The sequence below is a fragment of the Erythrolamprus reginae genome, chromosome 3, assembly GCF_031021105.1.
Source record: "Erythrolamprus reginae isolate rEryReg1 chromosome 3, rEryReg1.hap1, whole genome shotgun sequence".
Lineage (NCBI taxonomy): Eukaryota > Metazoa > Chordata > Lepidosauria > Squamata > Dipsadidae > Erythrolamprus > Erythrolamprus reginae.
Genome location: NC_091952.1, coordinates 53,101,798 through 53,114,260, shown reverse-complemented (window position 1 = coordinate 53,114,260; position 12,463 = coordinate 53,101,798). Strand labels below are relative to the sequence as shown.

Below are 12,463 nucleotides of genomic sequence, written 5' to 3'. Positions count from 1 at the left end.
AGAGCGTTGCAGTAATCGAACCTTGAGGTGATAAGGGCATGAGCGACCCCCTGTCCAAGTAGAGTCTTCGGAGAGGGGCGGCATGCAAATCTAATAAATTGAAATTGAATTGAATTGAACTGGTGCACCAGGTGAACTTGGGCAAACGCCCTCCTTGCTACAGCCGAGAGATGGTGTTCCAATGTTAGCTGTGGATCGAGGAGGATGCCCAAGTTGCGAACCCTCTCTGAGGTGATCAATAATTCCCCCCCCCCAGGGTAAGGACCACCAGAGTTGGAGCGCCACCACCTTCTCTACAACCTTACCCAAGAAGGGTAGGTTAGGAGACTGGTCTAAACTTTTTCAACTCTGCTGGATCCAGGGATGGTTTCTTGAGGACAGGTCGAACAACTGCTTCTTTTAGTGGTTGAGAAGATGGAATTGTCCTTGGAAGGTAAAGCCCACAGCCACTCCGTCTTGTCTGGATTGAGTTTGAGCTTGTTGACAACCATCCAGACCCCAACAGCCTCCAGGCACCGGCACATTACTTCCACTGCTTCGTTGACTGGACATGGGGTGGAGATGTATAACTGGGTATCATCAGCATATTTATGATACCTCACCACATGCCCTTGGATGATCTCACCCAGCAGTTTCATGTAGATATTAAATAGCAGGGGGGAGAGGACCAACTCCTGAGGCACCCCACATGGGAGAAACCTAAAGGTCGACCTCTGACCCCCCACTAACACCGAAGAACAGTGCCTCCCACTCCCAACCCCTCCAGCCAGTGCAGAAGGATACCATGGTCGATGGTATTGAAAGCCGCTGAGAGGTCAAGAAGCACCAGAACAGAGGACAAGCCCCTGTCCCAGGCCCACCAGAGATCATCCATCAATGCGACCAAAGCAGTTTCCGTGCTGTAGCCGGGCCTGAAACCAGACTGCTGAGGGCCTAGATGCATCTCTGCTTGATGGTTGGAGGAGTAAGTGTAAATGCAAAAAGTGCATTATTATGAATTTATGGATTACTTTTTCAGGGTTTCCTGGGAAGGTGTCCGAGTGAAAGGGTACAAAAACTGAAAATGAGCAGAAATTGGAATGTGCAGAACATCTTTTAACCCGGCAGGAGCATGATTTCTGCTGCTCAGCAAGCATTGAGAAATGCATGTGTGAAATGATATTGCATAGTTTTTGATTTAGTGAATAAGATGTGATTGCATGAATATAGTGTAGAACACAGGCCACCAACCTGTAGCCCATGGACGACTGGTAGTCCACGAGAACACTTTGGTGGTCCGTGGAGAAATCTTGGTCCCTGGGCCAGATATGGCTGAGAACAATTAATCCAGTCCAGGAAGAAGAAAGGAAAGGAAAGGAGAGTAAGGGAAGAGTAAGGAAAGGAAAGGAAAGGAAAGGAGAGGATTGTAAGGGAAGAGTAAGGAAAGGAAAGGAGAGGAGAGTAAGGGAAGAGTAAGGAAAGGAAAGGAAAGGAAAGGAAAGGAGAGGAGAGTAAGGGAAGAGTAAGGAAAGGAAAGGAAAGGAAAGGAAAGGAGAGGAGAGTAAGGGAAGAGTAAGGAAAGGAAAGGAAAGGAGAGGAGAGTAAGGGAAGAGTAAGGAAAGGAAAGGAAAGGAAAGGAAAGGAAAGGAAAGGAAAGGAAAGGAAAGGAAAGGAGGAAGGGAGGGAAGAGACTACAGCTACAGCTCTGGAATATGGGACTGACTTTCTCAACAACAATCAGCAAGCCATCATCAAATAAGCTTCAATTATTTTGTAATAATTACACTACTTTTAACAATGTTGTTATAATTCAACAACCTTTAAAGATTTTGTTATGATTAAATAAGCGTTTATAACTTTCTTATGTTAAATAGGTGCATTTCATATTAATAAGATGGATGTTCTCTGTTCATAAGTTTATAAATGTATTTATCTTTTAAAAAAATTCATATTAGTGGCCTGCGGGACTTAAAATAATGAATTTGGTGGTCCGTGGGATTTAAAAGTATGACCTTGGTGGCCCCTGAGGTCCAAAAGGTTGGGGACCCCTGGTGTAGAAGCTTGGTTGTATAAATTTCGTGTCAAGTTAGTGGACTTTCAGCACCACAATTTCAGGTAGTTTTCCAAGACTGGTGAGAGTTAATGTTGAGAATGGCATCAAGTCTAAATGCTATTGCTATTGCTATCTGTTTCTCTTATACAAGCCTCCTACACTTGTTGCCAGTCCCCAAATTTAGTGACCTTTATCATTAATTCAACTTTTTCCAGCAATATTATATTACAGAGGCCGAATTGTGCCTTTGGCCTTTCAGATGCTATCCTTCTTTGCACTAAAAGAAATAAAATGACAGTGAGCTTACTTAACTGGAAATACAGAATACAGTATTCTGTTTAGGAAATAGAAACCTCTGCAACTTGCAAGTCACTTGTATAAGCAAACTATTCAATGTTTACATTTGGACAAATCCTTTGTTTTTTCTTTCATAACTGAAAACTTTCTTCCTAATTATTTGACAGTTCTTTCAATTTTTTTGATAGTCCTGCAAAATGCTAATTGGTCTGCCAATAATATAGATGGTGTTTGGGCCTTATAATTATGGAGTGCGCTTGTATGTATGTGTATATATCTATATATGCATAAGTGTGTGTCTAGATACATACATACATATATATATATATATATATATATATATATATATATATATATGTATATATGAGTAGTTGTTGTAGTTGATGCCTGCAGACTAGTCAGCTGTTTTGTAACGAATGCCTGTGGTGTAACATTCTGGGTTTTGGTTTGGCTCAGAGTTGTGGTCTGGCTATGCGTTTATGGCGTGTGTCAGTTTGCTTTGTGTGTGCATCGGAGGGGGATGCAGCAGTTGGAGGTGCCACCATGTTTTGGCTTCTGGATGGTGGTTGTATTTTATCTGTGGGGTACAGGGGTGGGCTATTGCTTGGATGGGGGGGGGGGAACGCAGTGGGGTAGTGAAAATGGAGCTCCACCCCAGAGCACCCAATTTGCACTGAAAGATGTTGAAAGAAAACGCAGGGCATCTTGCATAAGCCACACCCACAGTGTGGTAGTAAAGATTTTGGTAGCCCTTCACTGGTGGGGTGGGTATGGATTTGGGTCTGGTGAGGGTGATTATTGGTGGGGTTCTATGTTGTTCTGGGTTTGGTGTCAGTTTTTGTGGCTGGGATTCGTTTGTTGATTAGGGCTAGTTTCCAAATGTCTGGTAGGTGGGAGGTATCATCGCGTTTATTCATGTTGTGAAATAGAGAAACACCCCTATAACATGAATAAATGTGATTATACCACCCACCTACCAGACATCTGGAAACTAGCCCTAATCAACAAACGAATCCCACCCATGAAAACTGACACCAGACCCAGAACAACACAGGACACCACCATCAATCAACTTCACCAGACCCAAACCCATACCCACCCCACAGACAAAATACAACCACCACCCAGAAGCCAAACCACATGGCATCTCCAACTGCTGCATCCCACTCAGACACACACACAAAGCAAACAGACACACGCCATAAACGCATAGCCAGACTACAAACTCTGAGCCAAACCAAAACCGTGATACATTACAAAACAGCTGATTAATCTGCAGGCATAAAATACAACAACTACTGAGGATGTCACCTCTAATCTGCAAACATTGACTAATCTGCATGAAGCTGAAAGCACCAGCCTGAAGATGACGAGTGGGGCCTCATCAGAATGTCGCCAGAAATCTCTGAAACTTACACAGGAAGAAACCCAAATATGCCAAGATGTGTGTGTGTGTGTGTGTGTGTGTGTGTGAGAGAGAGAGAGAGACATGTTTTTGCTGAATTTGAAAATTAATGGAGACTAGGATAGATCTATTTCGGCCATGATCTGGCCTCATCAACTAGCCATACCCTCACCGGGATTTGAACTAGCAGCCTTTGCCTTGTAAGGCAGAGAATTAACCTCTGGGCTACAGTATCTAATCCCTTCAGCTTTGTGTATATATACACACACATACAGACACACATACACACAGAGAGTGAGTAAGAGAGAGAGTAGAGAGATACTGTATGAAATTTGTATAAATATAAGCTTTGTCATAACTAAGCTGACTTGTGATTGAGTTTAATAGAACATAAATTCAACTAAATTTTTCTGATCTGTTTCATGGTTTATTATAGCAACAGTTCTGACTACTAATTCATGTCTCTGTACAAGTTTCTCAGACAAATAGTTTATTGCAACTTTTAAGGAAATAATGAAATTTAATGCAATAAGAGAAAATGAACTCCTCCCCACTTCAATTGGGAAATATGTTCCTTATATAGAGTTGATCAATCAGTACCTAATGAATTCTCTATTACTCAGTGGGTATTGCATAATCCATCCATACTTCATGCCTGGCTCATGTTCTTTTTTTTTGCTGTTCCTTTCAGGCTATGGCTGCCATTGCTCTTTTGAAAACCATCACAAGTGTCTGTGCATGTATGCATGTGTATTCCTATGCAATAATGTGGTTAGAATATGCAGTGGTTAGAATACAATACTGCAGGCTACTTCTGCTGACTGCCGGCTACCTGCAGTTTGGCAGGTCGATCCTCACTGGCTCAAGGTTGACTTAGCCTTCCCTCCTTCCGCGGTTGGAAAAATGAGAACCCAGATTGCTGATGGCAATATGCTGACTCTGTAAACCGCTTAGAGAGAGTGGTTTACAGAGTCAGCACTGTAAAGCACTGTGAAGCAGTATATACAGTAAATCTAAGTGCCATTGTTATTATGGTATGTTTACTACTGAGGATACTATAAACAGCAAAATCAGTGGAACCGTCCAGCGCGGCAAGTAAAAATGTGTCTATTAATGAATAGCTACAGATTTCAGCAATATTCGTTATTCAGTAATAGTCTTTCTGCATCCTGTTGGTTTGTCATTGTCTTGTGGCACATACAGAGCAAGGAAAAACAATGCATCAGACCCTCCAATCTTGTAGGATGGAATCTTAGCCTTGCAGCTCTAGTTAGGGCTGATCAGAGTTGGAGTTCCACAACTGGAGGCTCTTGTACACTTTGTCAGTTTGATTTAAAGGGAAGGGAAAACATTATTAACTTTTTCTCTCTTTGTTGCATTTTACTAGCTGTTCTTTTAAGTATGCAAAAGATAAAAGGGGGGGGACTGGAGAGAAGTGGGCTCAGTTGTTGGGGCATGAAAACTTACTTGGTTCATATGTAAGATGATCACATATTAAAGGGTTAACTGTAGGCTGGGATATTTAAACATTTCTTACTAAGTACGCACAAGCTTGTTTGTTTAGGTAAATAAGGAAGGAATTAGATATAATGGGGAAGAAGACTTTTCCTGAACATTGCATTCCTTGGGCTCAGCTACAGCTTGGTGCATAGCTTTTTAAAGATGCTGATTAGATGAATGCAGGTTTTTTAAAATATTCTTTCTTGGTTGCAGTTTCTCTGCCTGCCTGCCTGCATTCCTTAGTGTCCAGCAAGTACTTATAAGGCTATCTTTCATTTGTAGGTTTGATACGTCTTTGAGCATTTCACTTTTTGCATGCAATACTTGGGTTCAGGTGCAGGGATAAAGCATAGCTTTAGCTCTTCAAGCACCTTAATCAACTCCCGTGGCTACTCCATTCTCTGTCCTTTGACCACTTCATGCTCAGTGAAGACACTTAAGATTGGCTGGAGCACTTGCCTCACTATTGGATTGATGCTGCTGGTGGCAATTGATACTTCTCTGGATATCTAAAGGGTAAGTGTGGAAGTTTCTAACTGATAGATTTAAGAAGCAGACATCTTCATTATTCCCTGCAAAGTCTTCAAAAGAGAATGGTAAATGTTTTAAAATTTGTTGGCCAATCTCCGCTAACATTGAGCACCAGCTAGCTGAGGGGGGGGGGGTTTGTTGCAATTAGAGAACAATTCACTGAAGAAACCCTGGAATATTCAATAACCTTTTCAAGTTGAATGAATAATCCTTTTCTTATTGCTTTGCTGACGTGGTTTAGTTGTAGTTCAGTAGTGCCTATTGAGCTAGTGCTAATTCAGTACTGACATGCCATTACATTGTGATATCATGTTTGTTCCATTAATATGGTGCTCCAATAATATACAGTTTGAGGTAGCTGCCTTTCCATATTACAGAAGTTATACTGAAACAAACACCTCTTTTGTCCATTGTTTCTCCTTAGACAGGGATAGTTTTGTCATTTCTTTTGCATCTTTTCTGTTAGACGTCTAGAGAACGGTAGCTGAGATTAAAATTCAAAGGCTGGGGTACAAGAAAGCTGAGTTGGCGCAGTGGTTAGAGTGAAGCACTGCAGGTTTACTGCAGCTAACTGCTAGCTGTAGTTTAGCAGTTCAAATCTCACCACCAGCTCAAGGTTGACTGAGCTTTCCATCCTTCCGAGGGGGGTAAAATGAGGACCCAGATTGTTGGGGCCATAGGCTGATTCTGTAAACTACTTAGAGAAGGTTGTAAAAGCACTATGAAGTGGTATATAAGTCTAAATGCTATTGCTATGCTAATGCTAATATCTCCCTCTAGATTATACTAACTATGCTGATCTCAGGATATCATCCATCTACTATGATGGGAATCAGTTGTGGTGCCATGTGGCTTGATATCACTAATAAAACTGCTTCCCTCCTTATATCTATCTGTAATAACTAAGCACATAAATAGTGACTGCTAGGAGGTGGAAGATACCCACTAAAATTGTACTTTGCAATATATTTTGCTCCCCACTGCTCGTGTGAGTAACTTCCCATTTCCCACCCTCAAACCACAAGCAAATTGGCACCATGCTTGATTTTTCTTTCTTTCTGTGTTATGCTTGGTTAGTGAAACACAAATGACAGCTCACCTGCCAAATCCTTCTCAACCATTTCTCATGGGTCCAGGATTCTTGTGGGGCAAGAGGCTTCCCAGGACATGGGAAAGGGTTTTTAAACAGGGGCTTCTCAGCATTTTGAGGAGAACATCAAGCTCTGCTGCCCATCTGGGGCATGCACAGGTCTATGTTCAGTTGACACTTCAACCACTCCCCATACTGTTTTTGTCTCAGAGGTAATCAATAGAGTGCAGGTGGAGAGAGGGCAATCTGACCTTGGGACATGGAGACTTACGTGTGCAAAGGCATAGGAACATCAAAGCTAACTGAAAATAGGGGATGCCATCATCCATGCCTCTCAGCAACAATCCAGGTGAATTTCTGGATGTTGGTTGCCACTTTCTCTGATCTCGAGATAGGACTGAAGTTCTAAGGCAATATGAACATTTCTCCAAACACAGAGTGATAATTTCTGGAAAATGAACAGAGAGAACTTCTTTGGTGGGACATTGGGCAATCAATTGAGAATTGAGAATGAAATCCTCGGGAGACATAAAGGTGAGAATTATGCAAAGGAATGATCCAAGGAATGGTTTCCTGGCATATAAGGACATAATTAAGTAAAGTATGGTTGCTTTTTTTTCTCCACAAAATTTTGGTGACTTCTTAGACTTTATATTGGACATGAAATGTAATCATTGCATTAAAAATACTGCCCTAGCAAAATATTTTCTTTGATTATGTGAAACTTTTGAAGATCGACACCTAAATCAGTTTTCAGAGTGAGCATATTGGATAATATTGAGCAAGACTCTCAATACTCCACCAGTAAAATGGGCATATGGACTCATTCTAGGTAGCTGTGAGAATATCAGTCAAGTATTCTGCCCAAATCTATTCATCCTTGCATCTTAGTAATGACAACAATAAGCAATACCAATAAATAATAGTATAGCTGGGACAAGGCGAATATAAAAGTGAATCAGGGAATTATTCTATTCATGGTTATTGTAAATTGTAGGATGAATCTTCCTTTTATTTATATATATATAATATTGTTTTAAGAATTCCTTTTGAGTTTTTTGTGTCTAATTCTGTGCATAATGTATTTAAAAATAATAAGCTTGATTGTGGACAATATAGTATAGAATCGATGTAAGGGAGTGGTTTAGTATTATTAATATTACTACGAAAAGTTTCTGCAGATACAATGTGACTTGTTCATGCAGTGTAAGAAAATTTAGCAACATGATGAAAAGATTTTTCTGGATTTAGCTGGGGTTTTTTTTTAAACCACAAAATTATGTAATACTTAGGGCTTGTGAGTATTTAAAAATTTGGAATCCATTCTATGCTTGTAAAGAAATCATTTCCTCAGTTTTCCATCTACAAGTGGGGACAATACTACCTCAGTGATAGCCTCAATGCTATCTCTGAGTTAGCTGGACTTTCTGCTTTGAGGAGATGCTACAGGTCCTTAGAGGTGTTTCTCAAATATTTTGTGGGGAATTGCAAACAATTTACAAATGACATAATTATGAAGAGGCTACAGAATCAACAATATTATATCTATTAACTTCTTCAATTGTGATTTTCCAGTCTGATGGGTTAATGAGACTGAAGTGAAGTGCCTTTCACTTCTAAAGAGAAGCAATCAGATGTGACTATTTCAAAATATTTTAGCTTAGTTCCATTTCAAAAGTTCACATCTTACTTTCTTATCTTAAGAATAATGTAAATTAACACAGCTGTGAGTAATTATATTTCTAAACCTCTATTATTAACATAGTTGACCAAGTTTGTTTTTAATAGGTGTGGATCAGAACCAGGGACAGTTCTCAAAGACTTAACATGTATTTTTGCCTTTGACATTTTATGAAGGAGATCTTGCATCCCACATTATGTCAACAAAAGGAATATTCTGATCTTAGAGAGGTTCATATGGTAGTTGGACTCTGTGAATTCACAATGACAATGAAGTCAAATCACAATGTAATGTTTAATCGGTAATGGAAATAGGTACATTGGCTATAGTAGGTGTTGAACTTCTATTATAGAACAATACAAGTATATATGCAAAACTCTTTCCATGTATCTCAAACCTCACACAAAAATCTGGTATTTGGATAACTGAAATAATGTTCCACTTTGAACCAAGGTGCAATACCATCCTATGAGCATAGGACGCAATCTTTGGAACTCAAAATATTCCCACTTTGCCAGATAAAACAAGGTGGTCAGACACTATTTTAAATTCCAGTATGATTTATTAGGATCTTTAGATGTGTTCTACAGAAAGAAGATAACTCTTAGATTTGGAGCGGATGGGTAAAAATTTTAAATGAAAATTTTTGCTACATGAACAATAGACAAGATTGAAAATTATCTTTCCATTCCAGATCTAGATAAACTGTAAAGCTCTAAGTAACTCTGAAGTAATTTTACAAAGTGTGAGAAGAACAGGATGAACAAAGAGGAAAGGGAAGCTGCACCAGTGAAAGATGTAGGAAAAAGCCCTTTCCCATACTTTAAAGCCATAGCAATAGATAGATATATCTATATTGCCTTGCCAGATATTCTCAACGCAATAAAGGGACTAAGAAGCAATCAGATATCCAAATTGTTTTTTCTTTCTTTTTTTTTAGTTCCACTACATTTCCTGCCAATATTTGGGATTTATATTTTTATTTGAGGTATTTATGTTATTCAGTCTTACTCTTGCCCTAATTGCATTTAACTTCCTTTCCTGGCTGAAAAATCATCTATGTATTTTAAAAAGAACTGAACACAACTTGTTAGGCATACATTTCTTCAATTTGGTATTTTTAAAAAAACTTTCTTCTCAATTTGTTTCCTGTTGTGCCAAAAGCAACTTGGTAATTTGGATTTAGAATTATCGGCATTTATGCTCCAATAGTTTTTCTGCCTGGTTTTCATTTAACGTTTAAAAAGCCCAGAAGACCTGCCAGATTTTAAGTCACAGACTTCCTATACTTCCTTCTTTTGGGCTTCCAGAAATGCTGGCAATCTGCATATTCCTACTTATGGAGCTTTGCTATGCAATTCATCCTAAACAAAAACTATTTGCTAATAGAATCAAGTTTCATTAATAGTTTCATGGTTTGGACTCTGTTTTTTAAAAAAGCAATCTGGGCTTTGTGGGAAACAGTAAATGGAAATTAAAAATTGTCTAAACCAAGGAAAGAAGATGACAGCTCTATATGGTGACTGGATTTAAAATCTGAACAGCTCCACAGCATTAAATATGGACCAAGCAACCAGAATTTGGTGCTTTTTTGTGGAATTTAAAACCTTTAAGATATTTGTTTATATTGACTACATAAAATGATCTATTGGAACTGAATAATACACAGATATGAAAAGGAAGCTTCTCTTGGAACTGTCCATGCCAGATATTTGATACATTTTCAGTTCACTATGGATCAACTGAATGGGATTTTAGGCCAGAAGAGTGAAGCAGAACAAGCAGATCATATTGCCAAGGTGATACTTAAAAGCATGCTCTGCATTGGAAAACTATTTGGCAGGATGTCCAAAAGGGGGTATAGTTGAGGGTTATTTTTCTCTATAGATTGTTAAAGATATTGGGTTCTGCTCTCATGACATACAGGATTCAAGGCTAGCCAACTTCTTTTTCTTTTAGGATGTTATGTGAATCCAGAAAATAAAGTTAAAACTTAAAAGTTAGTCATGGCTAAGTGGATTGTGCAAACAGAGGGAAGGTGCCCAACAGCAAGAATCATACAGTAGAATCAGAGCTAATTAACTGTTAAATGTGTAGAGAAACCTTTGAGTGGCATTTATGAGGTATTAACTTTAGATGATGGAACCAAAGGCATTTCATTTTTAGCTCACATTATTCTGTGGGTGAGAAGGCAAATGTAGCATGTCCAATACATCAACGTGATAGCTTGAAGTAGAAATATATCTGTTTACTAGTGGGTTTTGCTATTTTGTATTGCTTTCTTGCTTAATTTTTGCTTAGCTTGTTTATTTGTAATCCAGTACAGCAGTATTTTTCAACCTCAGCATCTTTAAGATGAGTAGACTTCAACTCCCAGAATTCCCAAGCCAGCATCACTGGCTAGGGAATTCTAGGAGCTGTAGTCCACTCAACTTAAAGTTACTGAGGCTGGGAACACTACCATACAGTACATTTTGTGGATAATCAAAGAGCAACAAAACAATGTTATTGCAAATTTTAACAATGCTTTAATCATATTGCTACTTTCTTCTAGTTCTATTGTTACTCAGGTTGTGTAGATAATTATTGTAAATATTGGATGTTAAACCAGAGTTTAGTTGGTATTGGCTGAGATTTAGTAGAGTCCAATAATTTCTAGATGTTCATCTATTATCTAAACTTATAACTTTACAGAAAGAGGTTAAAATATAATTGTACTTATAATTGCTGTGAAGATTATCAGAAGCCCCTTCTCTATATCTCCCTGCTTCTTGCATTTTTAGTTTTCTCTTTCATTTCTTTCTTCTTTTTTATTTCTTACTTTACATTAGTTTCTCTTAGTTTTTAATCATTCTTTTCAGAAACTTTACAGATCTCAACGGAGGAAAATATTAACCAAAAAGTTTCTTCATAGCGGAAAGAGAAAGGATGAGTTGATAAGAGATCATTTATAATTTTACTTTGAGGTAATATTTCAAGATTGAAGATTCCTTGTCCTCAGATTTTGCATATGATTGATTGCACATAATTTTAAAAAATAATTCTGTGTAGAAACCTCCCTCCCTCCCTTCCTTTCCTCCCTCCTTCCCTCCCTTCTTCCCCCTCCCTCCCTCCTTCTTTCTCTCCCTCTCCTTCCCTCCCTCTTTTCTGGAAGTTTTTTTTCTGTTTAACCTTTATGTAAGAACAATATGTATCTAACTATGTAAATAAAATTACAAATTGGTGAGTCAACAAACAGTTTGCATTTCATCTAGTTTAAATATTATATTCCAATTATACCCCTTTTTACTGTTATTTTAAATAAGAGTCATAGATATATTACACATTTGGCTCCGAAATTACTGTTCCTCTGTACCTTATCTAAAGAAATGTCTGAAATATCGTCCTCCAAATGATACGTCATAACTGTACCTAAAGTGAGCTTTTTTACATACATGTTGAACCAGCGACAGTTTGAAAAAATATTTACTGGAAGTTACCCATAGGACTCACCCAGCAAAAGAAGTACATTCAGAGAAATTTGTTTAGGGCCACAGAACACCTTAGAGGTGTTTTTCTGGCTCTCTGTACTAAAATCTAATAGAATGTATGTATGTATGTATGTATGTATGTATGTATGTATGTATGTATGCATGTATGCATGCATGTATGTATGTATGTATGTATGTATGTATGTATTTGAAAATGAAGAAAGACATAATATATATCACACACACACACAAACAAATATATATATATGTATATATATATATACATACAGTGAAGAGCTACCAAATTTTTTACTACCACACTGTGGGCGTGGCTATGCAGGACACCCTGTATTTTCTTTCAACATCTTTCAGTGCAAATTGGGTGCTCTGGGAATAATATAATATGTAGACTTGCTTATAATAGATTTAGAACACCCCTGAAAATGAAGTACAGTGA

General features: G+C 38.4%; 1 protein-coding gene across 1 annotated transcript in view; it reads left to right on the top strand.

Annotated features, from left to right (window-relative positions):
* Nucleotides 1–5,323: 5,323 nt before the first annotated feature.
* Nucleotides 5,324–12,463, top strand: part of SPDEF (SAM pointed domain containing ETS transcription factor) — a 31,210-nt gene continuing 24,070 nt past the window's right edge. Inside the window, exon 1 of the mRNA XM_070745284.1 lies at nt 5,324–5,750. The gene's annotated coding sequence lies outside the window, so the exon portion shown is untranslated. The remainder of the gene's footprint in view (nt 5,751–12,463) is intronic.